General features: G+C 37.0%; 1 long non-coding RNA gene across 1 annotated transcript in view; it reads left to right on the top strand.

Moving 5' to 3' along the window:
- Window positions 1-21,318, top strand: part of LOC112923773 (uncharacterized) — an 80,677-nt gene that overhangs the window by 48,393 nt on the left and 10,966 nt on the right. The window contains exon 2 of the long non-coding RNA XR_003235758.2: window positions 18,394-18,614. This is a non-coding gene — a long non-coding RNA (uncharacterized lncRNA). The remainder of the gene's footprint in view (window positions 1-18,393; window positions 18,615-21,318) is intronic.

The raw sequence follows: 21,318 nt of genomic DNA, 5'->3' as shown, positions 1-21,318 counted from the left end.
AAGTCTGGTATAATGTGGCCTAAATATCTTCATTTTAACTCAATGAATATTATTGCAAATCCAGTGTTCAAATAATGTGCTAGGTCTTGGAAATACACTGATGACCAAACAGACATACTTCCTATAAACATGGTGCTTATGGTGTCTGCACAAATATTTATAGCTCTTATTTATTCTGGCATAACAATATTTATTCAAAGCATAACAAGTCTGCTTTCTCTAGCATATCATAAACTCCTTAAGTGTTCACGCTTTTTTGTTTATTTGTTTTAAAGAAGTATGCCTACTATAATTGTGTGTAGTATACACTCAATGAAAATCAATTTTTTTCTTCTTTTAAGATTTTGTTTATTTATTCTTGAGAGACAGAAAGAGAGGCAGAGACACAGGCAGAGGGAGAAGCAGGCTACATGCAGGCAGCCCGATGTGGGACTCGATCCCGGATCCCGGGATCATGCCCTGAGCCAAAGGCAGACGCTCAACCACTGAGCCACCCAGGCGTCCCTGAAAATTAATTTGAATTAAAAATCTCTTGGACTTGATTCAGAGAACAAAATGGGTCATAAATTTGCCATTGATTTTTAGAATCTCCCTTGTTATATCTGATAGTTCTTTGTTTTTCTTTCATCCTATGTATTATCTTAAGGATATTTTTCATTAAGCTCTAAGTCTACCCCTGTTCACTCACTGAAAATCATCTCAAATCCATGCAGATAGTTTTCACTCTTAAAGCAGTGCTCCCAGTCCCTTGATCTGAAAGCAGAGCCCCCAAACAGATGGACTCTTTGATCAGAGACTTCATCTGTTTCAGGGTTGCAACAGAACCTGGCCATGTTCATCAATTGTTCTCTAATAGTGCCCTATCAGCCACCTAAGATTAGTCCATGAGTACCCTTTCCCAGCCTGCACTGTCTCATCCACACAAGAACTCCCAAGAATGCAGATCCTATGAGACAGCCCCTCACACAGATGGGAGTTTGGAGAAGATGACAAATGACCTATGTCCCTTATTAAGGCCATTTCATCCCATTAAATGAATGAATGCTTAAAGAGACTATTTGTTACTAGGTATAATTTAATCAACATCATATAGGATGAGGAGAAAATGAGTAATTAGAATAAGTGCCCAGAACATGAATCAATTTTTTTTTCTCCATCCAGAGCAAATGTGCTCCAAGCTATTATTGTCTTTTCACCTATCTGCTATACTTATTGAAAAACCATTTCAATCATTTGTGTTCATTAGCTAAAGCAATGCATTATATAAGATTTTCATAATTTTAAAATGATATTTTTATACTTTAGTTGGATTATTCTAAAATAATAACAAATAATTATTTTCTAAAGTTATGCTTCTCATCAGTACTTTTTACACTGATATTCTTTAAAAACAATTTGATTTGCAAATTATCCAAATGTTAACTCAATTTTATTTTATTTTTTTAAGATTTTATTTATTTATTCATGACAGACACAGAGAGAGAGAGGCAGAGACACAGGCAGAGGGAGAAGCAGGCTCCATGCAGGGAGCCCGTTGCGGGACTCGATCCTGGGGCTACAGGATCACACTCCAGTCCAAAGGCGGTGCTAAACCGCTGGGCCACCAGGGCTGCCCTCAACTCAATTTTATTCATACTTAATGAGTTCAAATGTTTATGAATATAATAAATCCATGTAATGAAATAATTGTTATATTATTATTATTATATTTGACGTTTTATTTTATTTTTATTTTATTATTATTATTTTTTAAATAAATTTATTTTTTATTGGTGTTCAATTTACGAACATACAGAATAACCAATTAGTTGGATAAATAAAATAGAGAATTAATATTTTATTTATTTATTTATTTTTAATTTTCATTTTAAGTACATAAATGCTACTTATAGTCCTAAACTATATGAACTTTCAAATACATCATAAAGCATTCAAAAGCAAATCCAAAGACAGCACAACTAAATGATCCACTTAAAATGGCAGAAAATATGTTTTCTGCAAGGAAAATTGATAAACTGTGCATAAACAGGTACAATGTGCAGTTTTTAGGAACTAGAAATAATTTTGAGGATAAAGAGAAAAAATCGTAAATGTTATATAAAATTAATGGTGCACTTAAATGGATCAATTAGTAAATATATAAGGGCTTTTCTGCTGATTATTAACATGGAATTATTGTGTTGGTTAGTGGTCTAGATTCACAACCAGGAATAATGTATTTCCAAAGTCTACCACTGTAATGAAACACGAAGTCTGGTGGAGGTTTTGTTGTTGTTGTTGTTGTTGTTTTGTTTTGTTTTATTTCTTTGGTTTGCTCCTGAGGATGGAGACTTTAATATTTTTACAAAGCATTGTAATAGCCTTCAAGATTTGCAAAAATAATAGAATTTTTCAATTTTTTATTTTAAGTACATTTGGATAAAATAATTCCAATTAAAACTGGGGAAGAAAACGACATATCACTTTAAAAGAAATGTCTGTGATAATCTATATCACAAAATAATAATCAATCCAAATCTTAATTTACATGCCACTTTTCTAGGAAAAACTTCACCGCTACTAAGACTAGGCTTTGTCTTCCTGATACACATTTTCTAAGCATCTTATATAGAATTTATTATAATTACAGCTAGTTGTTTAATTATTTACTCAATGTTTGTCTTTTGCAGGAAACTATGGGTTACCATTTGAGGCATTGATCAGGTTTCTTGCATTTATTGCTCGATTGGTGTTCAATTTCCCAAAATACAGAATAACACCCAGTGCTTATCCCATCAAGTGCCCCCCTCAGTACCCATCACCCATTCACTCCCACCCCCCGCCCTCCTCCCCTTCCACCACCCCTAGTTCGTTTCCCAGAGTTAGGAGTTTTCATGTTCTGTCTCCCTTTCTGATATTTCCCACCCATTTCTTCTCTCTTCCCTTCGAATCCCTTTCACTATTATTTATATTCCCCAAATGAATGAGACCATATGTTTGTCCTTTTCCAATTGACTTATTTCACTCAGCATAATACTCTCCAGTTCCATCCACGTCGAAGCAAATGGTGGGTATTTGTAGTTTCTAATGGCTGAGTAATATTCCATTGTATACATAAATCACAGCTTCTTTATCCATTCATCTTTCGATGGACACCGAGGCTCCTTCCACAGTTTGGCTATTGTGGACATTGCTGCTAGAAACATCGGGGTGCAGGTGTCCCGGCATTTCATTGCATCTGTATCTTTGGGGTAAATCCCCAGCAGTGCAATCGCTGGGCATAGGGCAGATCTATTTTTAACTCATTGAGGAACCTCCACACAGTTTTCCAGAGTGGCTGCACCAGTTCACATTCCCACCAATAGTGCAAGAGGGTTCCTTTTCTCCGCATCCTCTCCAACATTTGTGGTTTCCTGCCTTGTTAATTTTCCCCATTCTCACTGGTGTGAGGTGGTATCTCATGGTGGTTTTGACTTGTATTTCCCTGATGGCAAGTGATGCAGAGCATTTTCTCATCTGCTTGTTGGCCATGTCTATGTCTTCCTCTGTGAGATTTCTGTTCATATCTTTTGCCCATTTCATGATTGGATTGTTTGTTTCTTTGCTGTTGAGTTTAATAAGTTCTTTATAGATCTTGGAAACTAGCCCTTTATCTGATATGTCATTTGCAAATATCTTCCCACATTCTTTAGGTTGTCTTTTAGTTTTGTTGACTGTATCCTTTGCTGTGCAAAAGCTTCTTATCTTGATGAAGTCCCAATAGTTCATTTTTGCTTTTGTTTCTTTTGCCTTCGTGGATGTATCTTGCAAGAAGTTCCTGTGGCTGAGTTCAAAAAGGGTGTTGCCTGTGTTCTCCTCTAGGATTTTGATGGAATCTTGTCTCACATTTAGATCTTTCATCCATTTTGAGTTTATCTTTGTGTATGGTGCAAGAGAGTGGTCTAGTTTCATTCTTCTGCATGTGGATGTCCAATTTTCTCAGCACCATTTATTGAAGAGACTGTCTTTCTTCCAGTGGATAATCTTTCTCCTTTGTCAAATATTAGGTGACCATAAAGTTGAGGGTCCACTTCTAGATTCTCTATTCTGTAACATTGATCTCTGTGTCTGTTTCTGTGCCAGTACCACACTGTCTTGATGACCACAGCTTTGTAGTACAACCTGGAATCTGGCATTGTGATGCCCCCGATATGGTTTTCTTTTTTAATATTCCCATGGCTATTCAGGGTCTTTTCTGTTTCCACACAAATCTTAAAATAATTTGTTCTAACTCTCTGAAGAAAGTCCATGGTATTTTGTAGGGATTGCATTAAACATGTAAATTGCCCTGGATAACATTGACATTTTCACAATATTAATTCTGCCAATCCATGAGCATGGAATATTTTTCCATCTCTTTGTGTCTTCCTCAATTTCTTTCAGAAGTGTTCTGGAGATTTTAGGGTATATATCTTTCACCTCTTTGGTTAGGTTTATTCCTAGGTATCTTATGCTTTTGGGTGCAATTGTAAATGGGATTGACTCCTTAATTTCTCTTTCTTCAGTCTCATTGTTAGTGTATAGAAATACCACTGACATCTGGGCATTGATTTTGTATCCTGCCACACTGCCAAATTGCTGTATGAGTTCTAGCAATCTTGGGGTGGAGTCTTTTGGGTTTTCTATGTAGAGTATCATGTCATCGGCGAAGAGGGAGAGTTTGACTACTTCTTTGCCAGTTTGAATGCCTTTTATGTCTTTCTATTGCCTGATTGCCGAGGCGAGGACTTCCAGTACTATGTTGAATAGCAGTGGTGAGAGTGGACATCCCTGTCTTGTTCCTGATCTTCGGGGAAAGGCTCCCAGTGCTTCCCTGTTGAGAATGATATTTGCTGTGGGATTTTCGTAGATGGCTTTTTAAGATGTTGAGGAATGTTCCCTCTATCCCTACACTCTGAAGAGTTTTGATCAGGAATGGATGCTGTATTTTGTCAAATGCTTTCTCTGCATCTAATAAGAGGATCCTATGGTTCTTGGTTTAACTCTTGCTGATATGATGAATCACATTGATTGTTTTATGAGTGTTGAACCAGTCTTGTGTCCCGGGGATAAATCCTACTTGGTCATGGTGAATAATCTTCTTAATGTATTGTTGGATCCTATTGGCTAGTATCTTGTTGAGAATTTTTGCATCCATGTTCATCAAGGATATTGGTCTGTAATTCTCCGTTTTGGTGGGGTCTTTGTCCGGTTGTGGAATTAAGGTGACACTGCCCTCACTGAACAAGTTTAGAGGTACTCCATCTCTTTCTATCTTTCCAAACAGCTTTAATAGAATAGGTTTGGTTTCTTCTTTAAACGTTTGATACAATTCCCCAGGGAAGCCATCTGGCCCTGGACTTTTGTGTCTTTGGAGGTTTTTGATGACTGCTTCAGTTTCCTCTCTGGTTTTGGCCTGTTCAGGTTTTTTATTTCTTCCAGTTCCAGTTTTGGTAGTTTGTGGTTTTCCAGAAATGCATCCATTTCTTCTAGATTGCCTAATTTATTGGCATATAGCTGTTCATAATATGTTTTTAAAATAGTTTGTATTTTTTGTGTTGGTAGTGATCTCTCATTTCTCATTCATGATTTTATTAATTTGAGTCTTCTCTCTCTTCTTTTTAATAAGGCTGGCTAATGTTTTATCTATCTTATAAATTTTTTCAAAGAACCAACTCCTGGTTTTGTTGACTGTTCCACAGTTCTTCTGGTCTCGATTTCGTTGAGTTCTGCTCAAATCTTTAGTAACTCTCTTCTTCTGCTGGGTGTAGGATCTATTTGCTGTTTTCTCTCTAGCTCTTTTAGGTGTAAGGTTAACTTCTGTATTTGAGTTCTTTCCAGTTTTTGGATGGATGCTTGTATTGTGATGTATTTTCCCCTCACAATTGCTTTTGCTGTATCCCAAAGATTTTGAACAGTTGTATCTACATTCTCATTAGTTTCCATGAATCTCTTTTATTCTTCTTTAATTTCCTGCTTGACCCTTTCATCTTTTAGCAGGATGGTCCTTAACCTCCATGTGTTTGAAGTCCTTCCGAACTTCTTGTGATTTAGTTCTAATTTCAAGGCATTATGGCCTGAGAATACGCAGGGGACGATCCCAATCTTTTGGTATCGGTTCAGACCTGATTTGTGACCCGGTATGTCATCTATTCTGGAGAAACTTCTTTGTGAATTTGAGAAGAATGTGTGTTCAGTTGCGTTTGGACATAAAGTTCTGTAGATATCTGTGAAATCCATCTGGTCCAGTGTATCATTTAAAGCTCTTATTTCCTTGGAGATTTTGTGCTTAGAAGACCTATCGAGTATAGAAAGCTCTAGATTGAAGTCACCAAGTATAGGTGTATTATTATCTAAGTATGTTTAATTTCGGTTATTAATTGATTGATACATTTGGCAGCTCCCACATTGGGGCATATATATTGAGAATTGTTAAGTCCTCTTGTTGGATAGATCCTTTAAGTATGATATAGTGTCCCTCTTCATCTCTCACTACAGTCTTCGGGGTAAATTTTAGTTTATCTGATATAAGGATAGCTACCCCTGCTTTCTTTTGAGGACCATTTGAATGGTAAATGGTTCTCCAACCTTTTATTTTCAGGCTGTACGTGTCCTTCTGTCGAAAATGAGTCCCTTGTAGACAGCAAATAGATGGGTCTGGCTTTTTTATCCAGTCTGACACCCTGCACCTTTTGATGGGGTCATTAAGCCTGTTCACGTTCAGAGTTACTATTGAAAGACATGAGTTTAGTGTTATCATGATACCTATTCAGTCCCTGTTTTTGTGGTTTGTTCCTTTGCACTTCTTCTTAAAGGGGAGTTTTAAGAGTCCCCCTTAAAATTTCTTGCAGAGCTGGTTTGGAGGTCACATATTCTTTCAGTTCCTGCCTGTCTTGGAAGCTCTTTATCTCTCCTTCCATTTTGAATGAGGGCCTTGCTGGATAAAGTATTCTTGGCTGCATGTTTTTCTCATTTAGGACTCTGAATATATCCTGCCAGCCTTTCTGGCCTGCCAGGTCTCTGTGGAGAGGTCTGCTGTTACCCTAATACTCCTCCTCATAAAAGTCAGGGATTTCTTGTCTCTTGCTGCTTTAAGGGTCTTCTCTTTATCTTTGGATTTGCAAGCTTAACTGTTAAATGTGGAGGTGTTGAACGGTTTTTATTGATTTTAGGGGGGGATCTCTCTATTTCCTGGATCTGAATGCCTGTTTCCCTTCCTAGATTAGGACAGTTTTCAGCTATGATCTGTTCAAATACATATTCTGGACCTCTGTCCCTTTCAGCGCCCTCGGGAACCCCAATTAAACGTAGGTTTTTCTTCCTCAGGCTGTCATTTATTTCCCTTAATCTATCCTCATGGTCTTTTAATTGTTTGTCTCTTTTTTCCTCAGTTTCCCTCTTTGCCAACAACTTGTCTTCTATGTCACTCACTAGTTCTTCCACCTCATTAACCCTCGTCGTTAGGACTTCTAGTTTGGATTGCATCTCATTCAATTGATTTTTAATTTCTGCCTGATTAGTCTAAATTCTGCAGTTATGAAGTCTGAGTCCTTTATGCTTTTCTCTAGAGCCACCAGTAGATTTATAATAGTGTTTCTGAATTGGCTTTCTGACATTGAATTGTAATCCAGATTTTGTAATTTTGTGGGATTGAGGACTGTTTCTGATTGTTTCTTTTGAAGTGAGGTTTTCCTTCTAGTCGTTTTGCTCAGTGCAGAGTGGCCAAAAACAAATTGTATTGGGAAAAGGAGAAAAAGAGAGAAGAGAAAGAAGGAAAGAAAAGGAAAAAAAGGAAGAAAGAAAAAATGAAGAAAAAAATGGGAAAAAAGAGAAGAGAAAAAAGAAAAACGGGGGGGGGGGGGCAAACAGAAGTCACAAAACAAACAAAACAAACAAAACAACAACAAAAAAGAAAAAAAACAAGGCGAGTATCCTCTGATTCTGTATACTGTAATTCTCTCAACTTCCCCTGGACCTTTCCAGTGTTGCTTGGTCAATAATTTGTTTTTCCCCTGTCGTTCTAGCTGATCTGATGGGGGAGGGGCCTGTTGTGCTGATTTTCAGGTGTTAGCACTTAGGGGAGCTGCTCTGCCCCTGCCTGGTGCAGGGCTCAGTGGGGGTTGTTCACCCCGTGAGGCCCCAGTAGGAAAAACCGCAGTGGCGGGGCCAGCTCTGCAGCCCTGGAGTCAGCTCCCGCAGTAACTCCGGGGCTCTCTGTCTGCAGGGCCTGGAGGCTCCGGGGAAGGGCCGCTGATCTGCTCAGCTCGGGGCAGGAACGTCCTTGCTGTCCTGGGCCCTCCCGGCCTCTGCCTGTCCCGGGGGGAGGCCGGATCCTGGGCTGTGTCCAGGCGCCCTGTGCTCCGGGGCCTGCGCTGTTGGATTCGCCCTCCCGCCCCGCAGCCCCCTCCGCGGAGCCGCCGCCCGAGCCCCTCCGAGCTGCTCCGGGTCCCGCCGTGCACACTGCAGCCCTTAGGGAGCTCGGCCCGGGGTGTGGGGTGCTCCCCGGGGTGCAGGTGGCTGTTAGTGTCCCAGGGAGCCCGAGGGCATCCCCGCCCTCCTGGGTCCTGCTCTAACTCCCTGAGCCCCTTTGCGCCCGGGAAGGTTGGTGCAGCTCCTGCTTCTCCGGACGGGGCTCTCCTGTCCTGGGGACACTACCCCCGGCCTCAGCCTGGCCTCTCCGGGGCCCCTCCCCCTTGGAGGCCTTTTGTTTATTTCTTTCTTTTTCCCCGTCTTCCTACCTTGATAGAAGCGCTAACTCTTCTCACTGTGGCATTCCAGCTGGTCTCTCTTTACATCTCAGGGCGAATTCGTAGATTTTCAGGATGATTTGAAGGTTATCTAGGTAATTTGTTGGGGACAGGTGACCTGGGGACCCTACTCTTCCACCTTCTTGACCCACCCCCTCCTTCCCGAAGATACTTAACAAATAGGATTATATGAATAATTATTAGTCAAATGCACAATTTTAGCCAGTACTGCAATAATGAAACCCCTTCCAAACCTCCAAGAGCTTCACCATTAATAGAAGGTAAAGATGTTTTTGTTCAGATTGATGAGTGTAAGATTTCACTGAGATATGGATATGGCTAAAATTGTTCTTACAATATAGGCATTTATCTTTCTTCCATGCTTCCTATACAAGCATGCTTAAATTGTGAAACAAATAAATTTATTATGTGTGAGAACCTTTGAGAATCAGACAGGATAGCAGTTATTATGAAAATCAGTGTTGTGAGAAGAATATAGTCACCTTATTTTAAAGGCAGAACTTTTTAAAAAGAATATATGCATTTCTCTATGTACTCATGAAAGTAAAAACTCATATAGGTAAATTTATGGATGTGAAGTTAAACAGGTTACTTCAGGATATGAAATGTTAGGTTGTTTACAAAATGTACTAAATAACAGGTTGGCAGAGTAGTAATATCAGAATGCATATGGCATTATTTCTTCAAACTGTGGATACTTTTCTCAAAGACATCAGAGTAATGATGATGAGAAATGTGGGAAAATATAAAAAATCAATTAGTTCTAAAACAGCCTTTTTGGGCTCAGGCAAACATTCAAAGAAATGCCAGGCAAGCATATTTTTATAAATGACTATATCCAGAATTATGCCAAGCAATACAGTTGGTAAAAACAAATTTTATATAGCACACACACATATAATTACTCTGTGCAATAAACAAGAAGATTTAAAATTTTTTTCTACTTTAAGATTTAATTTCAAAGATCTTCAAAGTGAATATTTTCCACAGGTTTTAGAGTTTTAGGGTTAATAAGGTACTTTACACATATGTCTGTAGGAGTAGAATTTTTAAAAATAAATACGAACTATATTTTTGAAATGAAAAAACTGAGACTCTGGCTATGTGACTTGTCCAATGTCACACAGTTAATAATTATCAGGAGTGAAATGGTCTTAATTCATTTTTTCTATTTTTACATGATGATATATCGTCTCAGATGAACTCTCAGAGTAAGAACAGAATCAATAATATCATAGGACAATCTTGATATATTTGAACATTGATTCTTATACTGTATACATTCAGCCAATTAATATTGAATGCCTACTATGTCCCAGATCTTCTGGATATGCACAGAAACCACAGAGGTTATGGTTACATTTGTTTTAAGATATCACATTATCAGTTCTAAGCAGTAAACACTTTTTGAAACATAACCTAGAATGCCTGTTTGAATTCTAAAGATAGACATGTCTCAGGGTGATAAATATATTTCAAATTTCTTCCCTTGCTGTACATAAAATATGAAATATGTAAAATAGAGAAACCTAATATTTGATATTTAAGATGTTTCTATTTGCTGTTTTCATTTAGATGAAGAATGCTTTCACAATTAGCTTTGCAGACACATTATGAAATAGATATTTGTCATGAAATGTTTCTATTTCTGCTACTCCCATTTTTCCTTCTGATTCTTTTCCTGAGTAGCTATATTATTATGTATTTTACAACTACAACTCATTATTTTCCCTTTCCCTTAGAATAAATTTTTAATGGATACTACTCCTTTCTGATAATTTGAAATATGGACTACAAATATATTACTTGACAGAAAGCAAAACAATTTTGGATCATATATATTTCTTAGTATAAGCTATAATATATTTGGGGTAAATATATAAATGTATTTATTCAAGACAGGTTTTGCTCAAATATGGAATTAAAAAAACTGATATATTCTGGAGTCATAAATTAAAACAGGATCCACAAAATGCCTACTCTCCCAGGGAAAAAATAATTGCCTCCTGGCTGAAAATAACTAGGTATTAAAGTTTTAAAAAATTGTATTATGCTCACCAGTGCAAGCTGATTGAATCTTTTCACTCAATTCGCTAGGCACAAGGTCATTTATAATGTTCTCCATTAAGTATCCAAAGGGCAATTTTCTGATATTCCCCCATATGTTTTAGTCTTTCTAACATAACTGACCCTTTGGAAGACAACGCTTTCCATCGACATGTGAAAAGTGCTGAATGTTTCCTTTAGTGAGATTTAAATTGCTTTTAGCAGGTCAGGTCATCTCATTTAATAGTTTCACATTACTTTATTCAGCTTGCAACTCTTAGAAACACGAAAACGTCTCACTCGAATTCTTCTTTTCAATGGTACTTAATATTGTGTTGGTATGGTGAAAAAAATTACCCTCTGGTATATGTGTTTCTATCTCTCTCATATTCTCCCCTGCCTCATACACTTAGTTTTAAATAGTGAATAAAATGTTAGAACTTTAATTTTAAATATGACTGATGGTGTAGGGAAAGAGAAATAATTTTCCCTCTACTTTTCTTTTCTTAGCTGAGATCACCGTAATTAAAGACAGCTTAACAAGAGAAAACAAAACAAAAACCAGAAACAAAAAAACAGAAGTTTGTTAGCATGTGGTCTCACATATACATGGGAGATATGCAGGGGAAAATGAGTAGCTCCCTTAGGTGGCTCAGAATTCAGGCTTAAATACCATTTTAACAGGGAGAGGGAGGGGGATGTAGGGCTCTTAGGTGGGAGTGATTTTCAGGGAAGATGAGCATGACCTTAGAAGAACCAATGGGAGGTAGGGTAGATTGGGACAGTCTGTTAGGGTGTGGTGCAGATGTCTAGTCTCCTCTCCTGTGATAAAAGTCAAATCTTTGGTTGATGAAACTCCTGGAGAGGGGATTTATGACAATTGAGCTCCTTTTGGAGGATCTGTCTTTAGGTGGACAAAGGGAGCTCAGAGAAAGCCTCTTCCTACATTTGCTGTTTTTCAATTGCCTAGAGCTCAAAATAATCCACATTGACTAAGTGGTACATTTTAGCACATCCTGAACTCTTACAGGCATACAGGGATGTTATTTTGGGGTGGTATATTCTACTATCTTTCACTGGGCAGACCACCTCTTGCCTTTTCCTATACATTTTGATATCCCACAGAGATGTTTTGGAATTCAATTGTTACTATTTAATTAGGAACATATATTGAGCAATGATCTGAGCTAGATTGTTTTGAATAACTTTTAAAATTTTAATTCCTGAATTGCCTTTCACCATGCGCATGTGGCTCTCTAAAATTTTCCCTCTCCCACAGGGGTTTAGGGGCATTTGAGTTAAATGACTAACACTTTAGGCTTTAAAATACTGTTACATTTCTTAGGGAATTCCTTCGGGAAGTACCTCAGGCGTGACATAAAAGCATACCTCTAGAGGCTCTCAACCACGGCTTGCCTATATTAAATAACATTTTCTGAAATCTCTTACTTCGGGTATTATTTGGACCTCTCCTCAAGCATTCTGTTTGCTTTCTACTTCTTATTTTTATCGTCAACTTGCCTCCTTGTTGGGCAGTCACAAGCCTATAGATCTTCTGCTATGATAATCTTTCTATTAAGAAAATAAAGTGACTAGGGATGTAACAATAATAAACTATAAATCACCTTTCATAATTTCATGTAAATTTCATAAATTTCATGTATGTGACATTTTAAGGCTTTTCACATTTGAACAATTCCTTTCCTTTTTTTTAGCTGGTCTGTATTAAAGAGGATTTACCAAGCATCTACCACATGTGTTCTGAACAACAACCAAAAATATCTGAATTTCAAATGAACTATAGCTCTGAAATATGCTGAATGCAAATTCCATAACCATAGTGGTGGTTGGAACTTTTTGCTATTTCTATTGCTTTAAATATAATTGATATTTTTTTCATATTTAAAGACTAACTTTAAAGTAGTTTTAAAGTCACAGCAAAATTGGGAGGAAAATACAGAGATTTCCCATATACAGCCTGCTTTCACACATGCACAGCCTATCCTATAGTCAACGTCCTACACTAGAATGGTACATTTGTTAGAATTGATGAATCCACATTGACACATCATTATTACCTAAAGTCCATAGTTTACCTACGGGTTCACTCTTGGTGTTGTACATCCTATGGATTTAGACAAAGGTAAAATGACAAATATCCATCATTATAGAATCATACACAATACCTTCACTGCTCTAAAAGTCCTCTGTGGTCTGACTATTCATCCGTGCCCCCCATGAACCCCTGGCAGCCACTGATCTTTTACTGTCTCCATAGTTTTGCCTTTTCCAGAATGTCATATACAGTAGTCTCCTCTTATCTTGAGGGTATGTTCCAATACCCCCAGGGGATACCTGAAACCATAGATAGTACAGAACCCTATGTATATACTGTGTTTTTCCTGTACATACATATCGATGATACAGTTTGATTTATAAATTAAGCCTATCAAGAGATTAAGAAAACTTGTTAATAAAAGAAAACAATTATGACAATATACTGTAGGAAAAGTTATGTGAATTTGGTCTCTCCCCCTCTCTCTCTAATATCTTATTTTACTGTACTCATTATCTTATGATGATGTGTGAGAGACTAAAATGCCTACATGATGAGATGCGGTGAAGTGAGTGGCATAGGTATCATTAGTCAGCATTTGGCTGCTCTTAACTTTTTGACTATATGTCAGAAAGATTCTACTTCTAGAATGAAACCTTGGAGGAACAAAAGCACAGATAAGGGTGGAGCTACTCCAGTTGGACTCATACACTATGTCACCTTTTCAGATTAACCTCTTTCATCCCTTATATGCATTTAAGGTTCCTCCATGTGTGTTCACAGCTTTTTTTAGCTTATTTCTTTTTAGTGCTGCATAATATTCCATTGACAGAATGTTCCACTGTTTATCCATTCATCTACTGAAGGACATCTTGGCTACTTCCAAGTTTTGCCAGTTATAACCAAAGTTCCTATAAACTTCCATGTGTGCAGGTTTCTGTGTTGACATAATTTTCAGCTCTTTGGGGTAAATACCAAAGAGCATGATTGCTGGACCATATGGTAAAAAGTATGTTTAATTTTGTAAGAAACTGCTGAAAGGTAGCAGAATATTCCATCTCAAAATATTTGTCTTTGGTGAAGATTGTTTTTTTTTTTTCATTCTTTTTTTTTTTTCAAAATAAGATCCCCTCCCCCTTTTTTTTACATTTGTTTTTATTTATATTCAACTTGCCAACATATAGTATACCACCAAGTGCTCATCCCATCAAGTGCCCCTCCTGAGTGCCCGGTACTCAGTTACCCCATCTGCCCACCCACCTCCCCTTCCACAACCCTTTGTTTGTTTTCCAGAGTTAGGAGTCTCTCATGGTTTGTCTCCCTCTCTAATTTTTCCCATTCAGTTCCCCTCCTTTCCCCCTATAATCCCTTCACTATTTCTTATGTTCCATGTATGAATGAAACCATATGATGATTGTCCTTCTCCAATTGACTTATTTCACTCAGCATAATACCCTCTAGTTCTATCCACATCAAAGCAAATAGTGAGTATTCATCTCTTCTGATGGCTGAGTAATATTCCATTGTATATATGCTACATCTTCTTTATCCATTCATCTGTTGAAGGACATTGTAGCTCCTTCCACAGTTTGGCTATTGTGAACATTGCTGCTATAAACATTGGGGTGCAGGTGTCCCAGTGTTTCACTACATCTATATCTTTGGGGTAAATACTCATTTGTGCAATTGCTGGGTCATAGGGTAGCTCTATTTTTAACTTCTTGAAGAACTGCCACACTTTTTCAGAGTGGCTTTACCAGTTCACATTCCCACCAACAGTGCAAGAGGGTTCCCCTTTCTCCACATTCTCTCCAACATTTGTTGTTTCCTGTCTTGTAAATTTTCCCCATTCTCACTGGTGTGAGGTGGTATCTCATGGTAGTTTTGATTTGTATTTCCCTGATGGCCAGTGATGTGGAGCATTTTCACATGTGCTTGTTGGCCATGTCTATGTCTTCTATGAAATTTCTGTTCATGTCTTTTGCCCATTTAATGATTGGATTGTTTGCTCCTTTGCTGTTGAGTTTAATAAATTCTTTATTGATCTTGGATACTACTCCTTTATCTGATAGGTCATTTGCAAATATCTTCTTCCATTCCATAGGTTGTCTTGTAGTTTTGTTGACTGTTTCTTTTGCTGTGCAGAAACTTTTTATCTTGATGAAGTCCCAATAGTTCATTTTTGCTTTTATTTCCCTTGCCTTCATAGATGTATCTTGCAAGAAGTTGCTGTGGCCAAGTTCAAAAAGGGTGTTGCCTGTGTTGCCCTCCATAATTTTGATGGATTCTTGTCTCACATTTAGATCTTTCATCCATTTTGACTTTATCTTTGTGTATGGTGTAAGAAAATGGTCTAGTTTCATTATTCTGCACGTGGCTGTCCAATTTCCCCAGCACCATTTATTGAGGAGACTGTCTTTTTTCCAGTGGATAATCTTTCCTGCTTTGTCGAATATTAGTTGACCATAGAGTTGAGGGCCCATTTCTGCGTTCTCTATTCTGTTCCACTGATCCATGTGTCTGTTTTTGTGCTAGTACCATACTGTCTTGATGATCAAAGCTTTGTAATACAGCTTGAAATACGGCATTGTGATGCCCCTGGCATTGGCTTCCTTTTTCGATATTCCTCTGGCTATTCGAGGTCTTTTCTGATTCCGTACAAATCTTAAGATGATTTGTTCCAACTCTCTGAAGAAAGTCCATGGTATTTTGATAGGGATTGCATTCAATTGTAAATTGCCCTGGGTAGCATAGACATTTTCACAATATTTATTCAATTCCATGAGCATGAAATGTTTTTTCCATCTCTGGGTCTTCCTCAATTTCTTTCAGAAGTGTTCTATAGTTTTTAGAGTATAGATCCATCACGTCTTTGGTTAGGTTTATTCCTAGGTATCTAATAAATGGGATTGATTCCTTAGTTTCTCTTTCTTCAGCCTCATTGTTAGTGTATAGAAGTGTTACTGATTTCTGGGCATTGATTTTGTATCCTGCCAAACTGTCGAATTGCTATATGAGTTCTAGCAATCTTGGGGTGGAGTCTTTTGGATTTTCTATGTACTGCATCATGTCATCTGCGAAGAGGGAGAGTTTGACTTCTTCTTTGCCAATTTGAATGCCTTTTATTTCTTTTTGTTGTCTGATTGCTGAGGCTAGGACTTCTAGTACTAAGTTGAATAACAGTGGTGAGAGTGGACATCCTTGTTGTGCTCCTGATCTTAGGGGAAAGGCTCTCCGTTTTTACCCATTGAGAATGATATTCACTGTGGGCTTTTCATAAATGGCTTTTAAGATATTGTGGAATGTTCCCTCTATCTCTACACTTTGAAAAGTCTTAATCAGGAATGGATGCCATATTTTGTGAACTGATTCATCTATATCTATTGAGAGGATTATCTGGTTCTAGTTTTTTCTCTTGATGTGATCTATCATGTTGATTGTTTTACAAGTGTTGAACCACCTTTGCATGCTGGGGATAAATCCCACTTGGTCATGGTGAATAATCTTAATGTACTGTTGGATTCTATTGGCTAGTATTTTGTTGAGAATTTTTTCATCCATGTACATCAAGTATATTGGTCTATAATTCTCCTTTTTGGTGAGGTCTTTGTCTGGTTTTGGAATTAAGGTGATGCTGGCCTCATAAAACGAATTTGGAAGTATTCTATCCCTTTCTATCTTTCAGAACAGCTTTAGTAGAATAGGTATTATTTCTTCTTTAAACATTTGATAGAATACCCCTGGGATACATCTGGCCCTGGACTTTTGCTTCTTGGGAAGTTTTTGATGACTGCTTCAATTTTCCGCTGGTTCTTGGTCTGTTCAGGGTTTCTATTTCCTCCTATTCCAGTTTTGGTAATTAGTTTTCCAGATATGCATCCATTTCTTCCTGGTTGCCCAATTTGCTGGCATATAGCTGCTCATAATTCGTTTTTAAAATTGTTTTACGTCCTCGGTATTGGTTGTGATCTTTCCTCTTTCATTCATGATTTTATTAATTTGAGTATTTTCTGTTTTGTTTTTAATAAGGCTTGCTAGGGGTTTATCTATCTTATTAATTCTTTCAAAGAACCAGCTCCTGGTTTTGTTGATCTGTTATAAAGTTCTTCTGGTCTCTATTTCATCAAGTTCTGCTCGAATCTTTATTATCTCTTTTCATCTGCTTGGTGTAGGCTTTACTTGCTGTTCCTTCTCCAAATCCTTTAGGTGCGAGGTTAGCTTGTGAATTTGAGTTTTTTCCAATTTTTTGAGGGAGGTTGGTATTACAATGTATTTCCCTTTTAGGACTGCTTTTGCCATATCCCAAAGATTTTGAATGATTGTGTCTTCATTTTCATTAGTTTCCATGAATCTTTTTAATTCTTCTCTAATTTCCTGGTTGACCCATTCATCTTTTAGCAAGATGTTCTTTAACCTCCACGTGTTTGAGTTTCTTCCAAATTTCTTTTTGGTATTGAGTTCTAGTTTCAAAGCATTGTGCTCCAAAAATATACAGGGGACAATCCCAATCTTTTGGTATTGGTTGAGACCTGATTTGTGACCCAGTATGTGGTCTATTCTGGAGAAAGTTCCATGTGCACTTGAGAGGAATGTGTATTCAGTTGCATTTGGATGGAAAGTTCTGTATGTATCTGTGAAATCTATTTGGTCCAGTGTATCATTCAAGGCTCTTGTTTCTTAAGTGATGTTCTGCTTAGAATATTTGTCATTTGCTGAAAGTGCTGTGCTAAAGTCTCATCCTATTAGTGTCTTATTAACTAAGTATCCCTTTACTTTGGTTATTGATTGATATACTTGGTGGCTCCCACATTAGGTGCATAAATATTCATTATTGTTAAGTTTTCTTGTTGGATAGACTCTTTAAGTATGATATAGTATTCTTCTTCATCTCTTACTACAGTCTTTGGCATAAACTTTTATTTATCTAATATGAGGATCGCTACCCTAGCTTTCTTTTGAGGACCATTTGAATGGTAAATGGTTCTCCACTCCTTCATTTTCAGGCTGGAGGTATCCTTAGGTCTAAAACGAGTCTCCTGTAGACAGCCTATAGATGGGTCTTGCTTTTTTTCCAGTCTGAAACCCTGTGTCTTTTGATGGGATCACTTAGCCCATTCATATTTAGAGTAACTATTGAAAGATATGAATTTAGTGTCATCATATTACCTATTCATTCTCTGTTTTTGTGGAAGCAAGAGCCTGCTTATGACCACCCCCCTAACCAATGTCTTCATGTAGATACAAAGTCAATATCAAAAGTCATGTTTCAAACTCTCTGAGTTTCCCACCATTTTTCCTCACCAATTATCAACTTACCAGTTTCAAAAAACAATTTCCAGAGGTCTAGTATGTATACACTGCTTTCTTTAACTTTTTATTTCCAAGAAACTTACATAATAAATGCAAAGATAGTACAGGGGAATTTCATTCTCCATCATAAAACTGAATAACAGAAACCTCATTTAAAATGGAGTTGGGAGGCCAACGGAAAGGTTTTTATGCACTACCACTCCTCCTCAATTGCAGACCCAACAGGAAGAGACCTTAACATTCCCAGCAGGAAGAAGTCTGCTCTACTACCCTAGTGGAAGGAAGGAAGAATTTCTCCTTGCCTAGCAACAAGCACTGCCTATAAGGAAATACCACAACTCAGCCTATAAGAAACTCTCATCACCCTGAACTCTTCCTTTCTGCCAATGGATTTTCATTCAAAGTGGCTCTTTGCAACTTCCTTCTTTCTCAATAAGGTACTATTTCTCTCCTTTGATCTCCAGATTTGTCTATGGCTTTGCCATAGTTTGCATGTCTCAAATTGCAATTTCCCAACTATTCCTAAATAAGTCATTTTGTTGGAAAAATAACTGGCTGTTTTACTTTTAAGGTTGACACCATTTACCTTCACAGTATATGAAGGTATATTCACATATACCTTCACATTACCTTTCCAATGTAAATATGTTATATAAAGATAAATTAACTTTGGATGAGGAAAGACTTCATTTGAAAAAACTATTGCAGGGGCACCTGGGTGGTTCAGTTGGTTGAGGGACCTACTGATGATTTTGGCTCAGATCATGATCCTAGTGTTGTAGAATGGAGCCCTACCCCAGGCTCTGAGCTCAGCAGGGACTCTGCTTGAAATTCTTTCTCTCTGTCTACGCCAGCCCCCCACTAATGCTTCCCCTTCTCTCTAAAATAAATAAATCTTTAAAAAAGTTTTTTTGAAAAGAAAAGATTATTGCAATAAGAACACTGAATATATGATCTGTTACTTTCACAAGAGTTGACAAGAGGGTTTTTTAATATAGAGTAAACAAGGCTAGAAAGAGCTATGGGTGAATGGGTAAAGTGAAAGAGTGGTATAACTGGAGATTAGATGAGAAAATGTTTTATGTTGAGGTACTTGCTCCAGGAGTGGCACTTAAGGAAATGCTCTGTGCTGGCTCAGTCTGATGGTAGACCAAATTTCAGCATCCCAGGGAAGGAAAAAATCTTTAACTAAACTTTGGTTTGGGTTCTGACTGATAACTGGGGACAAAACAGTTCAGATAATAGTTTATAAGGTGACAACTGAGAATTTGGATAGACCATGTCTGGTCTTGTCATAGGTAAAGTTTTACCCAAGTCTTATGGACCGATGATTCTTTTTAGTGAGCCATTTTCCAGAACACAAAAAGGTGGTGAGAGGGGGGTACTTTAACCATTGCTGCTTTCCTAATCACAGGGTTTGAGTAAAGTTCCACATTGCCAATAACTATAGTATGAGAAGAAGAAAGAAAACCAATGTAAACCAATAAAAAACAGACATTAGTATAAAATTCTCAACATGAGTTTTAAACTTGACACTTTTTGTTTTGGTTGAACTATTTTTTTTCAAATGAGAGTTGAGAGAATATTAAAACACCAATATAATATGATATCATGGCAACATTTTTATTTCTTGTAAATACTGAGTCAAATTCTAAAACCAAAATTTTGTTAGACAATTGTAATAAATAATATTAAAAAATCCTTTTTTTCCTGATTGGCCAGATGAATTGATTTTACTCTAAATGGTATAATGTATTTTTAGGCTTTTATTTCTAGTTCATATTTATTTAATTTAGCAGTGAGCACCCTGTAAGAGAACAAAAAATTATTTGTTTTTATTGATTTATACTTGCCATGGCATTTTTCATTCCACAAACGCTAAATGACACAAAATTTAATTAAAAGCAAACATTTAATATATTGTCACTGAATGAATCTGTTTCTTCTAGCTAGCTCTCTTTGGGAGGCTTAGCATGGAAACTTTTCTGAAGTATTCTAGGGACTTGGGCTTGATTAATGTGACCATGCAAGTGTCTCTTAACCTACAGGAAAATAGTATAACCATCATTGTACTAAAAAAAAAAAAAAAAAGAAAAAAGAAAAAAAAATCATCTCTTTGGCTAGCACTCTGTACCCTGTAAAAGTAATTGGCAAAATATAAAGACATCGTTGATAATTATTAGTAAAGTCAGTATTACAAAGAAGATAAGGAGTACATATGTTGTCTCTAAAGTCTTAGTTGTACATGCATTTTTATGTCAAATATAGCATAATATGAATGCTAAGGCTTAAGGGAAGAAATATATGGTGTGTTAATTCATATTCATTTTTTCTCAAAAACAAATATGGCTAGAGTAGCTGGGGTCTCTTTCTTGTCTTTTACTTGTGAGTAAGTTTTACACAGTTTATGGAAGTATTTTTCAGCTTCAAGTCCAATAATATGCCACAGATTGGATTTATTACTTTAGTATATAAAAGTAACAGAAAAAGAAAATGAGGGGAATTTGAAGTTTATGCATTACAGAAGTTGTTTTCAAGAAAAAAAGACAATTAGTCATGAAAGTAAACATCTATTTAGATAGAGAAAATAAATTACAACCAAGGGGCACCACGGTGGCTCAGTGCTTAAGCGTCTGCCTTTGGCTCAGGTCATGATCCCGGGGTCCTGGTTCTCCCTCTGCCTCTCTCTCTCTCTCTGTCTCTCATGAATGAATGAATAAAATCTTATAAAAATATCACAACCAATTATAAATTTATTTTATTTTTATTTTTAAAAGATTTTATGTATTAATTTGATAGAAAGAAAAAGAGAGAGCACAAGCAGAGGGAGCAACAAGCAGAGGGAGACTGAGAAGCAGGGTCCCCTTGGGGTTTATCTGACTGAGCCACTGAGGCACCTGAATCACAGCCAGTTATAAAAATTTAAATAACCTGGAAATAACACATATGTCAAAATACAAAAAAAATGTTATATTTATGAATTCAAATTTTATAAATGGATTCACATGTAAGTATAATTTACATTTATAATATTTATAATTAACTGCCTGATGCATCTCTGTAATAATTTTTCTATGCATTTTTTTACTGTATGTTTCTTGTATATTGGACCGTAAACTTCTTGCATACATTTTATTCCAA

Source organism: Vulpes vulpes, chromosome 6 (genome assembly GCF_048418805.1).
Source record: "Vulpes vulpes isolate BD-2025 chromosome 6, VulVul3, whole genome shotgun sequence".
Classification (NCBI taxonomy): Eukaryota; Metazoa; Chordata; class Mammalia; order Carnivora; family Canidae; genus Vulpes; species Vulpes vulpes.
The sequence above is the reverse complement of the archived record's forward strand: the minus strand, read 5'-3'. Positions and strand labels throughout refer to the sequence as shown.